Source organism: Acanthochromis polyacanthus, chromosome 15 (assembly GCF_021347895.1).
Source record: "Acanthochromis polyacanthus isolate Apoly-LR-REF ecotype Palm Island chromosome 15, KAUST_Apoly_ChrSc, whole genome shotgun sequence".
NCBI lineage: Eukaryota > Metazoa > Chordata > Actinopteri > Pomacentridae > Acanthochromis > Acanthochromis polyacanthus.
The window spans coordinates 26343401-26370458 of NC_067127.1; the positions used below are offsets into that span (position 1 = coordinate 26343401).

General features: G+C 39.1%; 1 protein-coding gene across 42 annotated transcripts in view; it reads right to left on the reverse strand.

Annotated features, from left to right (window-relative positions):
• Positions 1–27058, reverse strand: part of LOC110961245 (uncharacterized) — a 557011-nt gene that overhangs the window by 278215 nt on the left and 251738 nt on the right. For 2 of the 42 annotated variants that reach the window (XR_007947022.1, XM_051959618.1), the window contains exon 6: positions 15751–15813. The exons of the other annotated variants lie outside the window; for them this stretch is intronic. The gene's annotated coding sequence lies outside the window, so the exon portion shown is untranslated. The remainder of the gene's footprint in view (positions 1–15750; positions 15814–27058) is intronic. 42 annotated transcript variants of the gene reach the window in all.

Below are 27058 nucleotides of genomic sequence, written 5' to 3' on the forward strand. Positions count from 1 at the left end.
AACGTGTTATTACTGGACTGAGCAAGTACACTTGACCAGATGACTTTTGTGCTATAGGAAGACAGTCAAGTTGTAACATTCAACCAAGAGAAAAAGAATTCTGGATCTAAATCACTGGACTTTAGGTCTTAAAGAATAAGAGAAAGGCCCTTACAAAGCAACATACAGGAGACTCAATGCCCAGCGTTAATAGGAAATGTATGTGAAAGAGAAACTCTGATTGACCTCAGAGTTTAGTGAAGAGGTATATAAAATTATTACCCAGCCACACCGAACCTCTCAAAAACAAGTCTTCCAGCTCCTATTTCAAAAGTTAACATGCAGTATAATAGTCACTGTTAATTGTGCCTCCCCCATTAGTCCAAGCTTGCATTCTGTTTGGAAGAATAAAGGTCTTTCACTCTGAGTCTGAAGAATTACACCCAGAAAAAGAAAGTTGACCTCAAGGACAGAAGGTTTCAGATTTTAATAGAGTTTAATATATCAGGAGATCTTTAATGGAGTTGAATGCATCGGTTACATTTCTCATCTGTTCTTATCAAGTTTCCAGAAATACAGTTGAAGCAAATATGCTCTAATGAAGATGAAGAGCAGTATGTGCTTTAGTTTTTTATTTTACTCCATTCAGGTGCTTCAAGGTAATTTCAGTAAATTCAGAGAGATTCTCAACATTTTATATGGCAAAGATATTTCTTCCCAGAGTGCCTTTAATAGGTCTTTTTCAGTTTTTATTCCTGATGTGTTTTGAGATGCTCCTTACTGGGCTCATTAATAGGACACTGAAAAGCTGTGACCAATTTCATTTATGGATTCTGTCATCCCCTGCTCTCTCTTTTTCTCTGTCCTTACAATGCTACTTCTAGGCTTCACTAACAGATGTGTGGATAAAGTGGTAGTGTTTCCGATGGACTCACTTCCCTCTTTCTTTTTATTATTCTCACTTTCGCTGCCTTGCTCCCTCACTTTTGTGGCATGTCAGATTACCTTCTGCAAGTCACTGACATCGAACACAACAGTCATGTTCCTGATGATGCACTGCTTAGCTCCTAACACAAAACACACACACAGAGAGAGAGAGAGAGCAAGAGAGAGAGAGAGAGAGATACGCACACACACTTCATATTTCACAAGTCTCTTTTAATGAATAAAGACTGCAACTGTCACAAGGAGGCGAGCGAGGGGAAAGAATACAAGGAGAAGAGATAGAATTGCAAATGGAAAGAAAGCAAAATTAGAGCAATGTGTTTGGTTAAGACACACACCTACACACACACACACACACACACACACACACACACACACACACACACACACACACACACACACACACACACACACACACACACACACACACACACACACACACACACCATGTTTACTGCCCGGCTAGTTTCCTCTTGCCACCAGACCAACGCCCCACCCCAACGTCTGCCAGCCCTCCATCGATCCATGTGCTTTGATCGTTTTCTTTCCACCCTTAATATCTTCTTTTTTTTTCTTTTCTGCTGAAATGCAAACAACACAATGAGGCTAATTTTGGTGTATTTGCCCAAAATCCCAAGCTCTGTTGGCGGTAATTCTACTCGTGCTGTGCTTGCTGCATGGGAGAGTGTGCGCGCGCGCATGTATGTGTGTGTGTGTATGTGCTTATGAGTGGGTGGCGCTCGTCTCAGTGTAGCCGCTCTTTTTCCCTGGCATTGAACTTGACCCTGTGCGACCCCTCCATAATGAGTGAATTGAAAACATCTCCCTTCGGAATGCTGTGTGTGGAAAGAGGAGGCCATAGCTGCCTTCACCGTCTCTGCTCTCTTCACGTGTGTGTGTTTGTGCACATTTTAGTGTGTGCGTTCTCTCCAAACAAAAAAAGGCCCAGTGTCCACGTTCTTCATCCTACCTGTAAATACACAGTACACATCTTGACAAAACCAAAGGTTAGGTGTCTTGCTCAGGGACACCTCAACATGGGCACAACAGGCCAAGGATCGAACCAGCAACCCTCCGGTTGCAAGATGGCCACTCTACCCACTGATCCATGCCGCCCCAGATATCAAGAAATGAAACTGTATAAATGTAGCAAAGAACACATTATGATAAAGCTGGTTGTGGTGCTTCGTATTAAAGCAAAAAAAACAAAAAAAAAAACAAATTGGAACTGTTAATGCACGAATTCCACTTACAGTGCCTTGTGAAAGTATTCGGCCCCCTTGAACTTTTCAACCTTCCGCCACATTTCAGGCTTCAAACATAAAGATATAAAATTTTAATTTTTTGTCAAGAATCAACAACAAGTGGGACACAATCGTGAAGTGGAAGGAAATTTATTGGATATTTTAAACTTTTCTAACAAATAAAAACCTGAAAAGTGGGGCGTGCAATATTATTCGGCCCCCTTGCATTAATACTTTGTAGCACCACCTTTTGCTGCAATTACAGCTGCAAGTCGCTTGGGGTATGTCTCTATCAGTTTTGCACATCGAGAGACTGAAATTCTTGCCCATTCTTCCTTGCAAAAGAGCTTGAGCTCAGTGAGGTTGGATGTAGAGCGTTTGTGAACAGCAGTCTTCAGCTCTGCCCACAGATTCTCGATTGGATTCAGGTCTGGACTTTGACTTGGCCATTGTAACACCTGGATACGTTTATTTGTGAACCATTCCATTGTAGATTTGGCTTTATGTTTTGGATCATTGTCCTGTTGGAAGATAAATCTCCGTCCCAGTCTCAGGTCTTTTGCAGACTCCAACAGGTTTTCTTCCAGAATGGTCCTGTATTTGGCTCCATTCATCTTCCCATCAATTTTAACCATCTTCCCTGTCCCTGCTGAAGAAAAGCAGGCCCAAACCATGAGGCTGCCACCACCATGTTTGACAGTGGGGATGGTGTGTTCAGGGTGATCAGCTGTGTTGCTTTTATGCCAAACGTATCGTTTTGCATTGTGGCCAAAAAGTTCGATTTTGGTTTCATCTGACCAGAGCACCTTCTTCCACATGTTTGGTGTGTCTCCCAGGTGGCTTGTGGCAAACTTTAAATGAGACTTTTTATGGATATCTTTGAGAAATGGCTTTCTGCTTGCCACTCTTCCATAAAGGCCAGATTTGTGCAGTGTACGACTGATTGTTGTCCTATGGACAGACTCTCCCACCTCAGCTGTAGATCTCTGCAGTTCATCCAGAGTGATCATGGGCCTCTTGGCTGCATCTCTGATCAGTCTTCTCCTTGTTCGAGGTGAAAGTTTAGAGGGACGGTCGGGTCTTGATAGATTTGCAGTGGTCTGATACTCCTTCCATTTCAATATGATTGCTTGCACAGTGCTCCTTGAGATGTTTAAAGCTTGGGAAATCTTTTTGTATCCAAATCCGGCTTTAAACTTCTCCACAACAGTATCTGGGACCTGCCTGGTGTGTTCCTTGGTCTTCATGATGCTCTCTGCACTTTAAACAGAACCCTGAGACTATCACAGAGCAGGTGCATTTATACGGAGACTTGATTACACACAGGTGGATTCTATTTATCATCATCAGTCATTTAGGACAACATTGGATCATTCAGAGATCCTCACTGAACTTCTGGAGTGAGTTTGCTGCACTGAAAGTAAAGGGGCCGAATAATATTGCACACCCCACTTTTCAGTTTTTTATTTGTTAAAAAAGTATAAAATATCCAATAAATTTCATTCCACTTCACGATTGTGTCCCAATTGTTGTTGATTCTTGACAAAAAATTAAAATTTTATATCTTTATGTTTGAAGCCTGAAATGTGGCGAAAGGTTGAAAAGTTCAAGGGGGCCGAATACTTTCGCAAGGCACTGTACAATCACTGTTTTTTTGCGGGGGGAAAAAATTGACAAATAATACGAACAGCTCAGGGTCCATCTACTTGTCCCTTAAGTAGCTACAAGCTGCTAAGAGGACCTTGAGTAAAACTGCACCAAACCACATTTAGCGTCATTGACAGGGATCCAAGACTGAATAATAGAGGCTGTATTTGCATCTTAATAGAATAAATTTGTGCTTTCCTGTATTTCCTTTAACTAATGTTCACTAGAGCATTATTTTCAGCTGTAAATCAAAGTATAAATTAAATCATTTCAGAACGTATAGCTGTAGCTTTTTCCATCCCTGATTAGTATCTGCATAACGTATTATGAGAGATGAAGCTGAAGGACAATAAGAACCACTAAGAGCTCGCTGCTGTTGGTGAACCTTATGAGCACATTGTAAAAACTTTCATCTGGATTCTGGCAGCTTCAACAGTAAAGCACAGCACATACCGGCAGTGAATCATAAAAACATCTGCATGTTTTCTACGGAAGTCCGTACACTGGTGGCATCTTGACATGCATCACTGCAGGTTGCATCAGCTCTGCAGAAAAAAAAGTTTTTTTTACATTTGCTCCACAGAGTGCTACAGCATCTGGGTGCTATGGACACCAAATGATATGATACGAGACATACATGGCTCTGACGACAGCCAGCAGGACAAGAAGGACACATCTGATTCTGTCTGATGGAAATTATGCCCAAATCATTTAAAATATCTGACTGGAGTTTCAGAAGTATTCTTTATGTGAATAGTGGCATAATAACTGATGTGCAAACACTCAGATTATTGTATACTTTTGATATACTGACAATAAATTTCTGATTTTCAGTGATTAAAATAAACCAAAAAGTTCTTAAGATCAGTCAGGAATATGTTTAAGATTTCAACCTTTACTACAGTTTTTTATTTACTGTGTTACGAGTCAGAAGGAAGTATTTTACTCCAATCCTCTTATGTGACAGCTAATAGACATTGTTTATCTTGCTTATTTTTCACACAAAATAGACAACATCTTGATCTTAAAAATAACACATTATTATTGATCAAATTAAAACAGTATATAGCAATAAAACTGAGCTCCATCTCAATCAGCTATAATTAACAAAGTAATAATAATATCACAACAGTTAAATTCAACCAAGGCCCAGCTTCTTACTGCATTGTTCAAGGGGATTTAAACAATCTTTTGTAGGATATTATTTGATATTTGCAGATATATTGTCCCCATTAATAAGTGAGGGCTCACAGAACTGCAGCACATATTTAATCCTCATTTGGCAAAATAAAATAAAGAAAAATCAAAAGTGACCAGTTTCATTTGTGGAATTTGATAAAAATGCTGTTCTAAATGTTTTGTTGCCTGGAAAATGTTTGAATAGCTTTCTGTTTGTTAGTCTGTGATGTACTGCATTTGTGTTTTAGATGCAAATGACTCACCAATATTATATTAGTTTTATTATATTAGTTTATGCTTTGTTCATAAATCTGGACATTTATGAGAAAGTTTTGATGCAAATTATAAAAGCATTTCTGATTTTGATTTTTTTTTTTTTTTGATACAGGACCCAAACTATAATATGGATTTCCATTTTGACGTTTTGTATAATGAGCACTTTCACTCTTGATGCTTTCAGTACATTTTTCTTTACTTTTACATCTTGGTGAAAGTTTAAATTCAGGACTTTTAGAGGAAAGTTTTTTTTTCTTTTCTTTGTATTTCTGCTTTTAGGGAAACACTGTCTTCATATCTTCAAATAAAATACAAGGATTCTCAAAATCTGTGAAACTTGCTTTTTTATGCACGTGTAAAATCATGCGTGAGTAAACAGTGAGGATCTGTGTGCGTGTGAGTGTGTGTGAGTGTGTGTGTGTGTGTGGCCAAATGTGTCCAGCAAACCTGACGGGGCATGACGCTGAGGTGTGTTTGATCTTAATCTCGATCTACCATCCGTTGACACTGTCACCATCCATCACACACACTCGTACAAACTCACGTCAGGGGGAGGGACTAGTGACAACATGCTGAGGGAGGGCTCATGAATAATAAACAGGAAAAGAGAGAGGTCCAGGTAGGGTACCACACACACACACACACACACACACACACACACACACACACACACACACACACACACACACACATCCCCCATATAACCTCGCCACCATGCTGCCCTCTCCCTCCTCCTCCTGCAGTTCCATGTTTATGCATGGCACCCTGTTTCATATGTATCGGCTGCATCATTCCCCCTGTTGTCACGGGAACTGATGACACAGGCTGCATTAAGAATGATGACCCACCTACAGATTACTGTGCTGTTGGTACACACAAACACACATTTCCCGCATACAGAAACAAAAATACAGAAACACACAGCCAGATACAAGCACACACACACACAAACGCACACACACACACAAACACAAACACACACACACACACACACACACACACACACACTGACTGATGCTGTAAACATTTCCCAGTGGAAGCTGATAACACCAGCATGGCAGCCTACCTTCAGAAATATAGGGGAAAATACAAAAGACAGTGGCCAGTCAAACAAACCCCCCGCACACGTAACCTCACACTGACCTCAGCTGGTAAACCACACTGATAATGTATGATGCGTGCATGCAGAAAACAGCTGCTTTGATTGACAATTTACACATTTATTTATATAAAAAATAATCAAAGTGGCTAAGAATGATGATGATGCACAGTAGCCCTCCAAAATTTCCCATATGTTTCTATTCGAATTTATCTCAAGGATAAAAGAACTGAAATGCTCCTAATGATGTGGTGATAGGTCAATGCTCTCAGTTACAGTAATAAGAAAAAAGCAACATTTTGAATACCTAAAATGTCAACCACACATGCAGGAACAAGTATCTAAGCAGTGGCAAATTCAATGTGTCTAAAGGTGTGAAGTGAGGCAGTTGTTAAGCTGAGTCTAAAAGAGCACAGCTAAAAGCAGAGTAGTGTGACTCTGGACATAAAGGAGCAAGAAAGGGTAGAGTCATATAAAGTGAAATGAACAAAAGGACTGACTTAAAGGCATGTATTTTTTCTATCTTTAGTGATCAGATTCTGCTTTTTTTAAAAAAAAAATCTATACAGTCTATATGACACCCTCAATCTTTAGGTTATTCATGTAAGGAATAAGTCAATCTAAAAAAATATGTAAGTCAAAAAAAGTGAGGGAAACCTCTGGAGAAGTGGCAGAGGAGGGATCAGTCATCTAAAGAAAAAAAATCACCATGCAATGCTTTGCTTATTATATTTAGAAAATGATCAGCGATCAACAAATTGTCTTAATCAAAAATATTGATCTTAACCTCTGCTTTATTTATTGTTATTATTTACTGTAATGAGGAGAAATTCAGACCCTATCAATGGTAGAAGAGATCATCAGATCCTCACATAAGTCAAGGTAACACATACCAAATCATATAAAATGTACAAAATATGTTGCTGCATTTTAAAAAAATTTATTTACTTTAAATGCATTGAAATTCTAAATGCAAAATGTACTTTAATCAAAAATAAAAAATACTATTTACGACAGATTGTACCATTATATGTATGTACATATATGCTACTGCACTGCTGATTTACAATGATGCATCAGTGTGTAAGTTCGAGCTGAAAGGATTTGTCATTTTCAACTATTAACTTAATCACCATCTATTTTGATTGTTATTTAATTAGACTGAAGGTTTTTGAGGAAAAAAATAGATTTAAATTCTCTGATTGCAGCTTCTCAAAAATATTCTCTGCTTTCTTTCCTCTGTGACAGTAAAATGAATATCTTTGGGCTGTGGACAAAACAAAACATTTATCACTATTTGTTTGGGGAAACACTGATTAACTCATTTTATTTTTTAAACAATTTTATGAAATTTTGTTGACTACAAGTAATTAATATATTGAGGAAATATTTGACAAATTAACTGTGATGAAAATAATTTGCAGTCTTAGCATAAGCAGCATTTTACTGTTGTGTTTAGCCAAGACTGGATTTGTTTCATGTACTTTGCATATGGATGGGTTGCTTAAACTCTTCTAATCTCATAAACCGATCATGTATTGTGAATGTATGCATTGCTGAGAATAACTGCTAATTCTAGTTGTCAAATAAATTAAGTGTAATATTTCACAATGAAAAGTAGTAGATTTCATGTACTCATATAAATTACAAGTATCTCAAAACTGTACGGCCTGCATTTAACCTTTAATAGTAGGAGTGTGTAACTGTCATGATTTAATTCATGTGTCTTTAAAGTGCATGAAAAAGTTTGTTTAGACTTGTAAAATCAGGCTTCTGGATGGGCTTTAGAAACTGTAAGATATCATTCAATGTGAAGCTCATGGTCATTAAATATTACTTAATTGTGACTTCAGCAAAGAGAAAGCTACCATGTTTAATGTGACATTATGAAAATATTAATTATTGTTCAACGTAAGGCCAAAATGTGGCAGTTTAAATGATGGGCTGTCAAAGGGTTTCATGTTAAAATCCTGACAGAACAATGACACCAGTGATAAAGGCATTAACTCCAAGTTTGTGTGCTGATGCTGCTGTAGCAACATGGTGGCAATACACTGTCTGTCAGGGTGATTACAGAGCGAGGGAGACAGTGAATAAAAATGACAGTTGATGGTTGGTGGCGCTGTTTATAAGATAGAGGGTCAGTGTGTGTGTGCGTGTGTGTATGTGTGTGTGGATAGTGTGGTCCACAGAGACGCCTTCTCTGTTTTTCCACGACAGAGACATGAAACCGAGGTGGGAAAAAAAAGGCCCTCATTCGGTGTCTTTCTGTCGTCTTGTTTCACATTTCCTGTCATTCGTCCATATAATGAAGTTTTTCCCTCTTTCACTCTTTTGTAGTCAAAGTGAGAGACGCCAACTGATCCTTCCTTTTTTTCTTTTTACCTCTTTTTTCCTACCATTTCAAAAGATGTTTCTGTCGGAAGAGAATACATAATGTATATTACAGACAGCCAGAAGAAAACAAGACAATATGAATAATTAATAAGCCGCAGCACATATGTATAAACATTTCCATATCAAATAAATATCATATCTGGTCTTATGACTCATTTTTTGAATGCTTTGAATATTCAATTACTCATAAGATTGTCTGATCATTTGCAGGGGGACAGTCTATTATGCATGTCATGATCAAATGACACTGGGTATAGAGCAGGGGGAGGTGACGGGGTGGGAGGGTGTGTTGGTGTTGGTGGTGGTAGGTAAAACTTGAAATAAAAATACTTTGAAGATGGCCTCACAGAGTTCAGAGCAGATGGGATTTTTCTTGGTTAAAGATGAAGTAGGTACAGATCTCCCTACTAAATATATAAAAATTACCTTAAGACTAGTTGCAATGTCTTCAAACTCAGACCATCTCAGACAGTTTATGAAATTTCATTGGTCCAGTATTGTATGGAGTAAGATCCTGAAAGCTTTGAAAATCTCACAAATTGCGCCTTTAACATTTATTAAGCATAAATATAATATTACATAGTAGCAAACAACTAACTGCTATGTAAATATGCCGTGGAGTAATGGCATCCTTAGCACAGAATATGTTTCTGGATCGTAATCCTGGATTCACATCCGTTGGTCGTCCAGTCTAGTTCCACCTTGAAAAAGCCTGTCCCTCCCTGTGCTTTGAAACATACTCCCACACTTGTAAAAAGATTAGTGTAGTCCAGCTTTCAGCGGTCGCTCCCCAAATATTCAAGTGAATTTTAAAACCAAGTGTCTTACTGATATTATTTGCCTAGCCTGTTTCATTTCAGCTTCTTCCATGTTCATATCTGCTTTGACCCAGTCCTCTACTGTCCCTTTTAACAAAATTTAAAGTTACTTTACACCGAGCTTAACATTTTTTTTAACACTTGAAATGAATAGTAAAGGTTATTGTTTTTCCTGCTGACTGATTAACTCTCTATGATGTTACCCATAGGTTGCCTGAAGGGTGTGTTTTATGTTTTAACTGTCACTTGTGCCTGACTCCTTATAACTCACTGTTAATCCAAAAATGATCAGGTAGAGTGTTGTGAAAAGAGTTGGAGTGGGCCATGCAAAACTCTCTGGGTCATGCATTATCCTGTCATGGTGCCCACCTGCTACTCAAAATGAATCATGCATAACTTTATATAATTAGATTATTACCTCCGCCAAGGAGGTTATGTGACACTCGGCATTTGTGTGTCTGTCTGTCTGTCTGTCTGTCTGTCTGTTAGCAAGATAACTCAAAAACGCCTGGGCAGATTCACATGAAATTTTGAGGGGATGTAGACTATGGTAGGAGGAAGAGCTGATTTCATTTTGGTGGCAATCCGGAAAGGATTCTGGATTCTGGATCACTTTGAATTTTTTAGTATGTTTTAGTATGTGGTCTGAAATATGACAAAAACATCATAGGTTAGTATGTCGTCCAACAAATTGGAGCAAGGTGTCCAGATAGCTCAATTGGTTAAGAAGGTGATTTGTAAACAGAACTGTGTCAGAGACGCAGGTTTGATTCCAGCTTATGATCCTTTACTGCATGAGTTTCCTGTTTTCCTCTCTATCCTTGGCGGAGGTCTGCACTCTCTGAGTGCTTTTCTAGTTAGATTATACAGTTTAAATAGATAAGTTACATAGAAATTCTACTTCCATACAGATGTCACAAACAAGAAAATTTGATATAGTGTCTAAAATGGTTTTGCTAACATGTTAATTTTTCAAAATCGAACATAACAATATGGGGTCTGTTTGGATAGATTCACCTTTGGATCCAGCCTCAAGTGATCATTAAAGGAATAACAGTTTTTCGTACTTTGAAACTGACTCCATTTGTCTGCACCAGAGGATGCCAGCTGATTTCTCTTGTTTTGCTGTAATTAATTAATTGAAATTAATGCGTTGAAGTCCTAGCCCTATTTGTGACATAATGCATTATCTTGTTGGAGGGAGTCACTGAAAGATGGTTAACTGTGCTCAATAGTCATCACCATGGTGACAACTAATGGGGGTCCAATAAACAATAAACAATAAAGGGATGTACATGACCAGTGACAATATTTAAATAAACTGTTAAACTGATGGTTATTAAGGGGCCCAAAGAGCCAAGAGTACATTTCCCACATTATTCCACAACAAGCACCAGCCTGGACTGTTGACAGAAGGCAGGTTGAGTCTATGTACTCATGCTGTTGACGGCAAGTTCTGAGCCTACCATCTGCAGCCTCAACAGAAATGGAAACCCCTTAGACCAGGCTAACTTTAACTGTCCAGCTTTGATGAGCCTGTGCCCACTGCAGCTTCAGATTTCTAGTCTTGGCTGATGGAACCTGACATAAACGTCTGACGTGATAACCCATTTACTCCATTTACATTATGTTTCACAAGATTTGCAACTTCAGAAACACACAGACCAGCCTGTCTGGCACCAACAATCATCAGATTTTCACCTTTTTTGCCAATTTTTGATGTTGCATTGCTGTTACATGATCAGCTGATAGAATAATCGCATGACTAGACAGATGTGCAGGTGAGTGTACATTTTAATTTTAAGTGTATTGCAATTTTTGCATATATTTTTTACTGTCATTTGTCTACTGTCTGCATGTAGCTTTGAAATGTGATTTGTGGCTCTTCATCAGATGTCTTACATCAGTAGTATTTACATTGTCTCAAAGCTTTAAGAAGAATTAAACATTTTTTCCTTTCCTTTCTTCGTAATTCTGCACTGCTCAGTTCTTTACATAGAGAAACTACATATACAACAGTTTGCCATGTAAAAATTACTTTTACACTTTTATTGGTTTATTTCAGTAAAGCCTCGTCTAGACATGGAACATTTCTGGCTTCATCAATCTTTTAACATGATGACTTTATACTCATTCAGACATCACTTTTACATTAATGCTCCTCATGGCTATAATACATCCACCCAGAGTACCAGAGAGCACCGAGCTACGCACATGAAACTTTTCATTCACGCAAGACTGTTCAATAATGTACAAAATATGATAATGCAATGACAGACTAATAGTAAACTAACAGGCCAGTTAATTGCCGATTTCTTAAACAGTAAAACCGAAAAGTCAAGACACAACCTGAGGATGGCCGTGATGTACAAAAAAATTTCAACTGCTTCTGATAAACTTCGACTTCATGACAATTCACCTGTCTGAGGTGACAAAAAGTTTAGTGTCACCTGCTGTGAGATCCTGATTGGCCCTTTCTCCATGCCAGGATCATCGCTAAACCTAAGTAATGAAGTTCTTGCTTTTGCTGTTTTGTGCGTAAATGCATGCAACTCTCTCTCTCGAGACAGGTTGATCCTACCGCTATCTGATGCTGTTGTAGAAAATTACAATAAAATAGTCCCTAAACAGAAGGAAACTAAACTAGCATTCTGTGTGTGACAGCTCACCTGTCTGATGTGGAGACATGGGGGTTTATACAGTGTGACCAGCCATCGAATCCTGGCCCTGACTAATACACTCTACATGCTGTCTAGGGGTCAATTTCTAATTTTAAGAATTTCATTAAGTTACTGGCACTGTTGTCCTATGTGCAAATGTGTGCAACTCTCTCTCTCTTTGGGGACACACATGGATCTTGCGTATGTCTGAGGTTGCAAGTATTAAACTTAAAAACAATAATTCAGGTAGCCTAGCCACGCTAGACCCATGTTCTGAAGGTACAAGGGTCTAGGGCCGCTCGACAGGGAGGGAGGCGGGCTAAAAGGTTGTCTTTCAAATCACTCTGCAGCAATTGGGTAGGTATACAACCAATCAGTGCAACGAATAGGCAGACACAGTTTCTAGAGCGCCAGCGGACTGTGGCTAAGTCACATTAGCTTCCCAACCAGCGGAGCCAACTGGTATATTAAGGATTTGCCATATCCCGTCGGCATAAGTCCAAATACGTCTTTCTTCTCAATGAAACACTTCAGTGCCGTCCTTTGTTTAACTTTCAAGTTGAATTTTAGCTTCAAATCTTTAAGGGCTGTGGCCAAAGCCGAGTCGAAAGATAACTGTTTATTGTGCGCCGGTTGTTTCTGTCAGAATCGTTGCGCCTCTGTCGTCACTTAGTTACGCCCGCCTTCTGACTCTACACTTCATGGTGATTCGTCCGGCCAGTTTTAGGAGAATCCAGCCTCGAGCCTTATGGAGGGTAACTAGACCCACCCTGCCAGAGAATTAAATTTGTTGCCGTGGGTTGTCTAGCGCGGCTAGGCTATTGCTCAGGGACACCTCGACATGAGCTCGACGAGCCGAGGATCGAACCGGCAACCCTCCAGTTACAAGACGGCCACTCCACCCACTGAGCCATGCCGCCCCTTTACTGAAAAGTGGAAAAATCCTTCCTTAAATCACATCACACATCTCAAAGTGCCGCTGCTTGTGCATGCTTATCCATGATGGTTCAGTTCATACTTGTGCTGTGTTGAAAGTGATACTGAAATGTTTCTAGGTCCAACCCAGAAAGATTTCCAGCACGACTTCTACGGAAACGTGGCCTCTGGAAAAACCTTTATGTATTGCACTTATAGTCCAGATAGACTGTTAATTTTTTCAGTTAAATATTGATTTTACTGATGATGTGGCGGTCTCAGACATACTCTGTATGAGTGAATATTTGAGTGCCTTCTCCATCATGGCAGCACACGCGTCCTCAACTTTGTCGTAACAGCAAACTCATCAAATACACGAAAGCAGAAATCCTGAGTATTATCTGACCTGAGCCTGTGGGACTGAGCAGGAAGTGGGAATGTAATCGGTGGCGAGCAGGAGTTATTTGGAGTCCAGGATACCATCGCTCAGACTATCCTGACTGCTGCAAGCCAGAGATGTAACTTCCAGGCCTTTCAGCATTTGGCTTCCATTACAGCTAGACAGGTGGGCGCTGGGGGAGACTTTTCTGTACTTGTACTTCCCCTAACTCATTTTTTCACTTACATACACATATTCTCTCTCTCACTTTGTCTCTTTCTTCTTCTCCCTACTTTATGCTGTTTTGCGTTCTTCCTCCTGCGCGAGCTCTCTTTCTTGCCCTCCTCTCCTCCTTCCTTATGTCACACACACTCTCTTCATCTTTCCACACTCCGTTTCTCTGGCTCACACACAGACCCTGTGTTCTGGACTTGCTCCTCTCACTTTTTTCCTTTCCTCTCCTGTACAGTCTCTTACATTTTCCTCTCCTCTTCCTCATCACTCTTGTCCTACACACACTTACTTCAGACACTCAGTTCTCTTCTGTCTCTCACTCACTCTCTCTTCCTTTTAACTTAGCCTCGATTGACTTCTTTTTTTGGGCGATTTTTGTAAAAATGTAAAGACTGACCCACCGAACAACCTTGTGCACTTTCCCGCCTTTAAAGCTTTTCTCCCTTTGTTTACCTCTGTAACCTCTATACCTATCCCTCTTTGGCTTCCCATCAAGGCACACACACACACAGAAGCACACATTGGCCCAGTGCCCATGCACACATTTGGACCTGGCTGCATGCTTCTCAGTGTCTGGGGCCTTATTGTGTGTGTGTGTGTGTGTGTGTGTGTGTGTGTGTGTGGGTGTGTGTGTGTTGGTGTGTGTGTGTGTGTGTGCACGTGCACATGTGCGTTTGCATGTGTGTTTCAAAAAGCAGGATTTGGCAGGACTGAAACTTCATGCTCCACTCTGCTCAACCCCCTAGACCTGCATGAAGACAAGGTTATCATGTTCCCCGATCAGTGCCAGGCGCACGCACACACACACACACACACACACACACACACACACACACACACACACACACACACACACACACACACACACACACATATATGTACATACACACGCTTTCATTTTGCTTTCCCCCATCCTTCTGCTTTCCTCTTACTCAGTACACTTTGGAGTCTTGTGAGATGGAGTGTTGTGTACCCGAGTGTGTGTGCGTGTGTGCAGAAGGGATCTGAATGGGTGGGGGGATGTTGAAGACAAAGGATGCAACAACCCTGCCTTCTGCTGGCAGGTGATGAGCAGGTCACACACATACACACACAAACACATGTGCACACACATGCACACAGATACACACACACACACACACACTTTAAAAAGACATTTGCCAGTGAAGGAAATTGTGGTTTAGGGAGCCTATATTAACTTAAAGTGGAAATATCATCTCGTCATGGTTTTACATGGAAGCCAAAATGGATTAAAAACAAAGACATGACCATTTGTCTATTCATGCTACCCTGTTGCAAATATCAATATTTGAAATCTATTTTTTTTAGTCTGTGGTTGTATTTGTGGTTTTATGAGTGGTAATGTTTATGTCGCAGACCAAATTAGAATCCAGGCAGATATTAAATCCGCCTAGGCAGAATTAGAATTTTGATTTCGCCGAGATGAAATCAAAATCCTACCATGGTTGTTGTACGGATTTCAATCTTGATATGTCAATAGCCTGTATATTAGAAAGAATAACCCTAACCCTAACCCTCTAACAAGATTTTGGTATAGAGTATATGGAAAAAAAAACAGAAACTATTTTGACAACATAGTGTCAAAATAGTTTTAACAGTGTTGAGGACAAAAGTTGACATTACTTCTAAAGTAATTATTTACCTTGTATCGAAAACCAAATTTCAAGGTACATAATTTTAGGGAAAACAAATAATTACATTAACAGAGCATATCATATTCAAAATTTCAAAATTTCAATTTAGCCTAGGCGAAATCAAAATTCTAATTCTGCCTAGGCGGATTTAAAATCCGCCTGGATTCTAATTTGACCCGTTACATATATATGTCAAGTTATTTTTTTCACTGTCCCAATTAATTGCATTGATATGCGTAAAATATGTGTCATTGTATTCATGGGTCACTTAAAATGAGGATTCTTGGTGAATTCATCCATCCATTAAACATGAAACCACTTACCTTGCTGGATCGCAAAAGGCTAGATCGTATCCCTGCATGCACTGGGGTAAAGGGGTCACCAGTCTGTCACAGGGTTAACACACACACAGGCAAACACATTTACACCTACAGGCAATTTAGTTTCTACTTGACTTAACATACATGACTGGAAACTGTGGCTGATTGCAAAGAATCTTATTTTCGTCTTCTATTTAATGTGATTACCACTAAATCCTGCATCCTTGTGGTTCCTTTCCTCTTGTCTTTACTGTTTTACATCAAGTATTAGAGTGCCATTTCTAGCAGGAACAATGACCAAGGCAAACTGTTAATATGTGAATTTTTATGGAGATGCAAATTGCCTTACTCTTTGTAAAGCATTCAAACACTTTCAAACATTATGCAATCTATAGTGACACCACAAGTCAACATTTCCACAGAAGTAAATCAACATCTCTCACACAGTCTCAACAAAACTGATCATAAATTGAGGTCCGAAGGTCGCTTTTTGATCTAAGAAAGAGCATTTGAGAAAACAAACCATGACAAGGTGCATTTAGCAGCTGTTCTGGAGCTTTTGTATCATATTATTCTCATCAGCAGATAGATTTTGCCTAACTGTCAGTCGAAATTAGTCGCTCAATGATCAAGTTTCCATTTTTTCTGAGCACTTTGTCGAGAGATTATTTTCTTAACCAAGGTCAAGAATGAACTTTAAACCTAAGCTTTTTCGACAATTTGGACAAGAAGAAAGATTGGACAAATCAGGAAAGTATCTACACAAATTTAAGAAGTCTTGTTTAGTCACTCCATTCTGCAGAACATAATAGTCTGGCTGCACCACACTATCATTCTGATATCAGGGGAAAAATGCTCTGGCTTGTTGCAAAACCCGTAAAATCATTTCAAGTGGTCTGGTTGTTTGTAATTTGTGAAACCAGTCGCTTTCATCATGGCTAGGGCTAAATGAAGGAAGACTCTTCGGTGTTAACCCAAAAATTGTAATGGTGGAATTGTTGTATTGGAACATTTGCACACAAGAACACGCCAAGCACTGTAATTAAAATGGATGAACCACCAAACAAAACTTGAAGAGCTGCCTTACTGCATGATCCAAATGCTTGACTAAACATTCGGTTTCAGTTTTATTTTCAGTGCGATTGGTTGCTACCTGGAGGTTGCTGTTGTTCTTTCTCAGGTGAAGAAAACATTTACACATTGATAGTGGAGGGGAAAGGGAATGCTGACTGAAATGATCAGCCAGCGGCAGGCTTTTACCCACAACCTATAACCGGCTAGTCAAGCTACAATTTGAGTAATCAAATACAGAAATGTACAGCATACTTGAACATCTACAATTGACTTACAACTGGGAAAACTATCTCCTGATTTGATTAAAAGCTTCAGTTAAAGAGAGGTATGACACTGCCATTTGTCACTTCTGTTGTAATGTCTTCAACGGTAAAGGTTTGTCAGAGATTTATCTGCATTTTTGGTGTAAAACCTTTATCAGTTCTGACTGTGCCATGACAATAATTTTTAACTGAACTGTTATAATGATAACCAAAATGTAGAGGAAAAAACCCAAACCCCCCTAAAAGTTATAGGAGAATTTAATTTCGAAGACTGGATAAATCACATAAGAACTGTTTCCACCAACTGTTACAGATTTTTTTGGTCTTTGACAGTCATGATATAGCAAAAAATATTTGATCAAGTAGACAGACAAAAAAGCACTCACTTGACCTCTGCAGGTTGACAAAACAAACATGGAGGCAGCCATTAACTCGTGCTGTTTATACACTGTTAAAAGCTTACTTAGTCTGAGGTCCTGGATGGAGAGGCTGACAGGACAACGACTGGATTCAAAGACTCAACACCAATTAACAGAAGCAGGAAAGGAACCAATCCAATCAGTCATCAGCCAGGAATTATATTCATAATTGGTTCGTATGTGTGTCTCAGACATTAAGAAATTCTCAGTTTTTTACAATATCATGGCAATCAGATAATTTTAAGAAGGTATTATTATATCAAATTAGGTGACCAAACTGACCATGAAACACACTTCTCTCTTCTCTCTCCATGGATTTACTGGAATCAAAAATCTACCTGTGTGGAAAACAGAAGCAAACCCAACTGGCCGGATTGCTTGATGTGTTGCCCAACAAGTGAGATACGATCAGGTTCATGAGCCAAAGTCTGTTCTATTGATTGGTTGTTGTCTTATTGATCATTCATCTTTTCAAGGATGTCTGCCAGTTTCAATAACTTCACATTAGTGCAAGGACTTTGGTCAAAGCCAGACACTGTATTTGGATCCTTAGCTTTATCTGACCACGAGATAACCCTACCTCAGCATTTATTTCTATTTTTTCCTTCTCTATGAAACATTTGTCCTTGACAGCTAAGATAAATGATGAATAATCACAAATGTTGAAGGAGTTTGATGTCTAACACATGCATTTGGTGACTGTAAAGAATTCATTCCAAAAAACAGAGAAAACACAACCAGTGTAGCTATTTAGCCTAAACCCCTTAATGCTCATTGGGGATAATATGCATCATTTGACAGCACAAATCATCATAATTCAAATGGTATAAACCATGTTAATAGACTAATAGCACTCAACAATAGTTCAACACTTTGTAACATGAGTGTGTTCACACACAAAAAAAGGTTTTTGTTGTTGTTGCTTTTGTTTTTGTTTTTTTCTGTCATCTGTAAGGGTGCATACTCAAGGACCATGGGTATAAAAAGTCTTCTTTGTCCAAGTACCCTTATTTTAGCATATTTCTACTTTTTTATTTACAAGCTTTGAATGCAATGGACAATTCATACCACAAATGAGCTGGGTTGTGTACATATTTCAATTATACCAAATTAATGCCCAAATTAACTCAACATCAGATTGGAACATCTTGTCTGAAAACTGTGGCGCACTGCTACTGTGTCTACTGTGCAGTTTAAAAAACACATTTAGCTGTATGTACATATCTATTCAGGACTTGAGTGAAGACTCAATCTTCACAATATTGCAAAATTAGAGGAAAATTATAATTAACGTGGGACACTCACACATATAGCACATACAGTGAAATACCTAACCTTTGACTGTCAAATTAGTGTTAGAACATAATTTTCCAATTACCAAAGCTTTCAAAAACCTGATTAAACCATCAATCTTGTACATCTTCCTCTCTCAAAGGAATTAAAGAAGAGAATAACTATATTGTGAGCAAGCTATTGTGAGTGGAAACATCTGTAGCCTGTGTTGATCTGTTATCTCTTTGTAATCATATCTTTGCAGAGAATAAGTGAAAAAGAAATAAAGGGCTGGTAGAGGAGAGAGTAGAGGAGGTAAATAAAGACAGAGATGAAGTGATAATAACTATGATAGCCGGGAAAGAGAGGAGAGATAAATATAGCATATGAGGAGAAGACAGCACTGATTAGACCTGGCTCAGGAGATGTCATTGTTAATTACCACCCCCTCACCCACCTGCACCACACACACCGACCACAGACACACTGTGGCTCAGGGTGTGCGTGAATACATACACAATACTGCTGGAGGATCACAAGAAGAAAAAAAAACACATACAGAACAATGGGAATAAGGAAACAGAGAGGCTGCTGCAGACACTGAGGAAGTCACTGATGGAAGGTACTTTGTGTGTGTGTGTGTGTGTGTGTGTGTGTGTGTGTGTGTGTGTGTGTGTGTGTGTGTGTGTGTGTGTGTGTGTGTGTGTGTGTGTGTGTGTGTGTGTGTGTGTGTGTGTGTGTGTGTGTGTGTGTGTGTGTGTCAGGCTCCCGGTTCATCGCAGGAATAACACAACGAGACAAACCACTATACACCCTCACACTCACGCCTATGGCCAATTTATAATCACCAATTAATCTACCATAAATATCTTTGGACTGGGAGGAAACTGAAGCATCCGAAATAAAACCTACACAAGCACAGGGAGAACAAACTCCACAGAAAGGCCCATCTGACCTGCAGGTTCGAAACAAGAACCTCCTTGCTTCTGGCCAGCCACTGCACCACCTCATGTTTGCTTGTTGAAGAAAAACAAGAACATAATTAAAATAGCACCGCTCAGAATGGGGGAAAATGCCAGTGTCTCCTCTCACTTTGGAACTTTGCTGTTTCTTTAAAAGTAACCCTCAGCCTAACTTCTTGTGGCTTCACCAGCAGGATCTTCTGTTATACTGCAAATTATACATAGCTCACAGCATCCACAGTCACTGCATCTCAATGCAATGGAGCACTTTTGCAAAGAGGTAAAGAAGCAGAATTGCTGAAAGAATGTGCAGCTTCAAATTTAGAACAACTGTATGAGGCAATCTTGTCAACATGTACTGAAACCTAGAACTACAAAGGTGTGTCTAACAAAGTTGTCAGTGAGTGATGCATTGTTCAGCTACTGGTGACTGACTCACTCCTTTTTGAGGATAGTATGTGCTGCTATACTGGATTTTCTTTTGTACTTGAAGATGTATGTGTGTTTTTTTTTTTTTTTAAAGATGGTCACTATAGTTTTCCTGTCTAAATACATTATGAGAATATGTGCACAATAATAATAAAAGTTGGTGTCACTTTTATGAGTTTACTTCTAGTTGAATTATTCAAGAATGATTAGTTTGCAAATAGTCCTCATTTCACTTCTAAACTGATCTCAGTCCATTGCTTTCAATAGTGTTTACATTAGTAATATATATATATATATATATATATATATATATATATATATTTCATATGTTGTTGAAAAGCTATTAAAATGAATTTGCTGTGTATTCTCACACTTAAATGGTGCTACAGGAAAATCTTATTTCAGCTTGACAAAAGATGCTAAACTCCTGCACTAAAACATTGCACAGGAAACATTGAAAAAAAAAATCCCATTTTTTTCCCCCTCCAGCTTTCCCTCTTCCTTCTTCTTTACCACACCACACAATTCAGAGCCTGTTAGCCACATTAGCCAGCCCTGCTTGGGTGCTCAAACAGCCCAAAGAAACCCAGCGGAGTGTCAGGACTTTCTCAAGCTGTGAATGGAATAGCTTTGCAATTTGTCCTGGCAGAAAACAGCATTTTGATCTTAATGAATGGCAAATGGCTACCATTAGAAGTGAGAGGGATTATTGGGAGGGGGTGGTTTATGGCAAATGCCTGTGTGTGTGTGTGTGTGTGTGTGTGTGTGTGTGTGTGTGTGTGTGTGTGTGTGTGTGTGTGTGTGTGTGTGTGTGTGTGTGTGAGAGAGAGAGAGAGAGAGAGAGAGAGAGAGAGAGAGAGAGAGAGAGAGAGAGAGAGAGAGAGAGAGAACGAGAGAGAGAGACAGAGAGAGAGAGAGAGAGCGAGAGAGAGAGACAGAGAGAGAGATTTTTTGTTTGACGTCTTAGAAGGGTCTGCTCTGATCCTTCATTAAAAGGCTCACTGCAGGACCTCTTCATGGGACCCTCAAAGAAATGGGCCATGTTTAGAAGTCATTTTAATAAATCTGCAAACACACACACACACACACACACACACACACACACTGTTACACAGTATCATGGCTGGGATGTGTGTATGCTTCACTTCTTTATATGACATCGACTGAAATGAACAGCAAACACCCCTCAGATGGCAGCTTGCCCATCCTTGTGTGTGTGTGTGTGTGTGTGTGTGTGTGTGTGTGTGTGTGTGTGTGTGTGTGTGTGTGTGTGTGTGTGTGTGTGTGTGTGTGTGTGTGTGTGTGTGTACCTATAGGACTGTGTGTACTAATGACCAGCATGTGCTAATTACTGTCTCCATCGGTAAAATGCATTCTCTGTGCTCTCGTGGTGCTCTTTTTGGCCAATGAAAGCACAGTACTGACGTCTTCTTTAATTGCATCAAACGAAGCTCGGTGATTGGCTGCAACTGCAGAGGCAAACAAAACACATATTCTCTGACAGCTGGCCAGCCTGCTAATGGACCTTGGGTATGTGTTTATGTGTGCAAGTTATTACTAATACTACAACCATTGCTACTGCTACTGCTCCTATAGGGACCAGTGGGTTGCTGGACTAAGGGCCTTTACCCACACAAACAGAGTAATCCAAAGTACATTTGACAATGCTGCTGCTTTTCTACAGAGACGGCATATGAAATAAATGGTTCCCGTGTTGGTGTTATTTTACCCCATAGCTCATATGTATGCAGTAGGGTCATGTATGGTTCCATTTCATCGAATGGGATCACAAGCAAAATGGTGGGAACTTCTATTTTGGATAGTTGATTGTTTTCCAGCTTTTTTTCCTGACTGCCTAACTTGTGGGTGCATTGTCGTGTATCAGTGTAATTTCAGATGAATATGTCATATACTGTGACAAACACATGACAAACTTCTGCATTTGGGTTCCAGTTTGACCTACTGGGTGAAAACAAATGCACATTGTATAAATACTTTGCCCACATTCAGTTTTGCATAATGCATAAATTACCAGCCTATTTAGTGATGCAGTAGCCAATATTGTCTCATTGTAACTGCAGTCAATTTGATTTTTGTGTTCAATTTAGCCAGTCAACCTTCCTCCCATGTTTTGCATAAATGCTCTATTGTGATTGCAGAGAGAAAACATCTTATGCAGAAATTATGGATTTCACACATTGCCCTATTTGTGTGAAAAATGTCTTTAAATGGTATTCTGACTAAAAACAGAGATAAAAATAAAAAAAACAAGTAGAAAAGTCAAATTCAAAAATCCACAGTGTAGCACACACATTGTCTATCATCCAACCCCAGGACATTTTCTGCCATATCAAAAGGCTTGCTGGAAGCACAGATTTAGACATATGCCTCATCACTTTGCATTTTTTTTTTGTTTGTTTTTTTTGTTTTTTTTTCTTTTTCCTTTTTAACAGAATGAAATAAGCGCTGATGAAAGGCAGCCATTTTGTTATTTGCATTGGAATATGTTCCCCTTTCCAGACTCCTCCTAAACTCGGCTGTGGCTGGAAGCAGCATTCAGATTTGTTATTGCTTTTATTCATCCACCTTCCCACCCTTTGTCTTCCCTCCCTCTCTCTGTCATCTTCCCACTACAGCGCTGTGTGTTACTCCTGTTTGAAGTTGAGAGATTGAATAAAGCAGCGTGTAATATCCTGAGAGTCTATGGATGTACATACGCCTAAGGACAATAAAACATGATCTATATGAATTACACTCCAGATAAATGTATGCAAGTATAAACTGTCCACATCAACCACATGCATGCAGTAACAATACACAGGAAAAAGTGCTGACTGTTTTCTGCCATCCTGCCTCTCTCATGTCCTCACAATGGAGGTGTGTGAACTAGCAAGATTACTGTATTTTAACTTTTTTATTTTATTAAATCTAATAATATATAATCACCATTTTGTCAAAGTATAATAGAGATCCCAATAAATTCTTGAACATGAACATTCTGTCATAAGGGTTATTAAATTAAAAAACTATCAAAACTATCCTCCTACCTGACTGCCTCAGTATATTTTTTGTATAATAAATGTAACATATTAAATGGAGCCACAAAAACATTTTTCTTCAGACTTTGAATATTTTCCATGTAATCGAGTCCCGATTCTAAATTACAGCCCATCCCTATGTGCTGTGGGGACTTGAAACATAACATTTTGCATGGCCTCATTAAATATACTAAACTGGTTATACTTAAAACTTCAGCTGATTCAGATGTTTTTCATGACTAGTTGATGTCATATAAAATCACCCATATTTACAAGCATGACAGCTTGTACAGTAGGATATAACCCAAAGCAGTCACTCTAAGCTGTCTGCTACAATAAAAATGAAATGCGTTCCAAAATAAAAATGATTATAGTCAATTGTAACACATTTAATGTGTGTTGTCCACCAAGACAACACTTCCTCCCATTTACCTTTATGTCTATGAAGTGTTTAAACCTACTAGTGGGGTCTGGGCCAAAAGAGATCATCAAAGCCTGGTTTGGTTTGTATGGTTGGGATACATATCAAGAATAAGCTCGTACTGATGTACTTATAAGAAGAGGTTTTATGCCACAACAGGCACATTCACAAAGCAGACAGACCCATAATTTCAAAAGGGCCTTGTGCATTGTAGATATTTTCCATGGCTGTTAGGTCAATGAACTCCATTCCTTATTTGTTTTACATTTTTAAGGAAAGTATTTTCTCCTTCTAAAGATATGATGAACAGGAAAAGCTTCCACTTTGAAGAAGCCACAAAGTCCAAACAAAGATGGCGTTCATAGTCATCAACAAGACTGAAGACTGCTGGGGTCCAGTGTGGAACCATTGTTCTTAGTTTTGTTTTCACTGGTTTATTTTTGGTTGTCACACACTGTTTGGTTATGCTTTTGTACAAAAACTACTTTGTTCAGTTTAGGAAAATGCCACAGTTTGGGTTAAAATACGAGCCTTTCACAATATGTTTGAAGCTTGTTCTCTATTTTCTGGGTTTCCCGGAGGATGATGAGTTCCGCCCCATCGATTATATGATTGGTTGGCTGAAAAACAACAACAGTAAAGCAATAACATAAAAGGCAAAACATATTGATGTGGTGCAGATGTGTGATACATCATAAATGAATGTAATCCAGCAGAAAATACCTTTTCTACAAATAAATAATTCAAAATGCAACTTCATTGTATACAACTATACTATTTAGGAGACAGCACTGATTGTAAAGTTTGACATGTTTTCACATTAAAAGGGGTTCAGAATCAGAGCTAGTCTGTTTTTATTTCACACATTTCACTTCCTTATCACAACCTGGCACCTGCATTACCCGCTATGGAAAGAGGAAATGTGTGTGTGTTATTCTAGCAGCAGGTAACTGAATCTCCTTAAGAATTTGAAATGTACTTTGAAGTGTACAATCAGAGCAAGTCCTTGTATGTACATCTCTTAAAATTAACTAATGCTAAAAAGTAATAATATCAGGATCATGTACATTCTATGGCAGTGGTTTTGAACAGCGAATGGTCTTTGTCGCTTTTGCAAAACAAAAATTGCACAGATTTGTCAATTCGGAACATTATCTGGCTCACAAGCCATCAGCTGTTCATCAGTTAGAGTAAGGTCATAAACTACAAAATGTCTCTCTAAGAACTTTATTTAAAATCAGAGACATTTAGGGTCACAAACCAAAAACAATTAGGCTACTGCCTCCCATCTTATGTGCATCCACAGACAAAGCTGGCTGAGGGGATTGATAAATCTTTGAACTGAGCAACACAAAGCTCTACCTACGATGTCTGTTAACTCCAAATCCCCTGAATGATCGAGTTAGAATTTGGCACCTCCTGCAGTTTATTCATGTGACATGTTCACCTGTACATGTTTAGACAAAGTAAAGAAAGGAAATATCTGATTTATTTCTTTATAGACTTTTTGAATCTGATTTATTCATTATGGAAATGTGAGTTCCAAGTCACAATGATTAATGATACGAGCCAAAAAGCAGAACATCAACAGAAGTCGATGGCCAAAAATATTAAATGAAAGCAAATCCTGTAATTCCTTACTGAAGAGCTCCAGAGACAGGTTGGTAGACTCTAGTTTCATTTTTTTCTTTTTTTTTTGGGAGTGGGGTGGGGTGGGGTGGAGGGGGTGCTTTCTACTAGCAACACCATTCAGTGTCTATAGCACACTAAGACAACAATGTATAGAATTTGTTCCTGACTGGCCATCACTGCAACAAACCCATCCACAGAGAGACAGAGAGAAGGATGGAAGCAGTGGTGTCAATCGTATTGGAGGACTGGTTTGGGGAAATCAGAGGCTACGGCTGGTTGATCCAAAGGGAAATTAGCCAGCACTTAGCTGCACACATGTACACCAGGCCCTGCTAGGAGATAGAGCCTCAGCTCCAAGCATGGAGGACATGAAAGACGCACCAGAACTGTTGCCGAAGGGAGGAGATTCTCCCTCACCCATTCTATTTCTCCAGCTATGTCTTTCTCTCCCTCCCTCTCTCTCCTAAGCTTTCTTGCCTGCATCTTCATCTTTCAATCATCCTCCCTTTGCCTTCCTACCATCTCTGTCCACTCTCTAAGGAGGTTTTCAAGCAAGCGTATGTGTCCACAAAAGCACCCATCCCATCCTTATTTCTGTGTTTGTCGTGTTTTGTCATACAATATGTCCAATAAACATCAAATGCGGGGTGGGATTGGAGATGTTCAGAGGAGGATGAAGAAAAATACACTACTTGGTGAACAGGCTCTTCAAAGGGTCCACATTGCAGCCCTTTGACTAACATCCTGGGGACATAGCTTTGCTCTCACACAAACACATACACTCATAGGTCCCCGATGAGTCAGAGGTCATTGCATTTACAAGGCACTTGGTATACAGTGGCATCAAAACAGTCCTCCAGCAAAAAAGAAAGGAGAAAAAGGAAGGCTGTGTGAGACATATGACAAAGAAAGAGATGATTTTGCAGGCCTATAACCGTCAGTGTCAAAATATTTGAAAAAAAGCTTCTGTAGCCAATATTATTGCACCAATATGTATTAAGACCGCTCAGGATTTCCCATGGTAAACCATGTTAATTGCATTTAGAGCTTGCTATTACAACACAACAATAAAACATGACCTTATGCAGTTATGTAAATTCCCCTAAATAAGTCATGTGAGGTTATTACTCAGAATGGAGAAAAGAAAAAAAAAACATGAGATTCTACATTTAACACAATACAAGCAAAAGACCCCCTCTTTTTAATAAAGCTCCTTACATTTTAAGTACCTGTCTTGACTTTGAAACACACGGTTTCTGCTTAAACATCTTACATCTCAAGAATGATCCCCATGGCATCATAAAGATGGGCAGACTACATGCTGATAATTGGCCAATCATAACCTGCCTTCTTTTACAACCTGCGTGATGTCATCATTAAGGAGGAAGAGTTAAGAACCAACTATTAGAAAGAAGAATGTCAAAAACGGTGTGATTGATTTTGGCTATGTTGTGTTCAGAACAGGAAGAAAAAAAAGGAAAAAATAACTCGCATAAGGTCCACACATAGTTAACTTTACAATGCTGTGCCACCTCATTGGATGTTATCAGCACATTAAATGGCTGATATTAGCTTATACTCCCAAACATAGGGGAAAGCATGGACCCCATCCATCTTATAGTAGGCTTATTAGGTGTCACCATCCGTTGTGATCCTTGATAAGCAAAAAGTAACCCCAGTTATGTCAACAAGTACATGCTGAGAGTTGTCATGATTTCTTTTTACCTTAGAACTAAAGCATAGCAACACGTTTTAAACCAAACTATGATCCTCTTCTAAACCGAACCAAGAATTACTGATG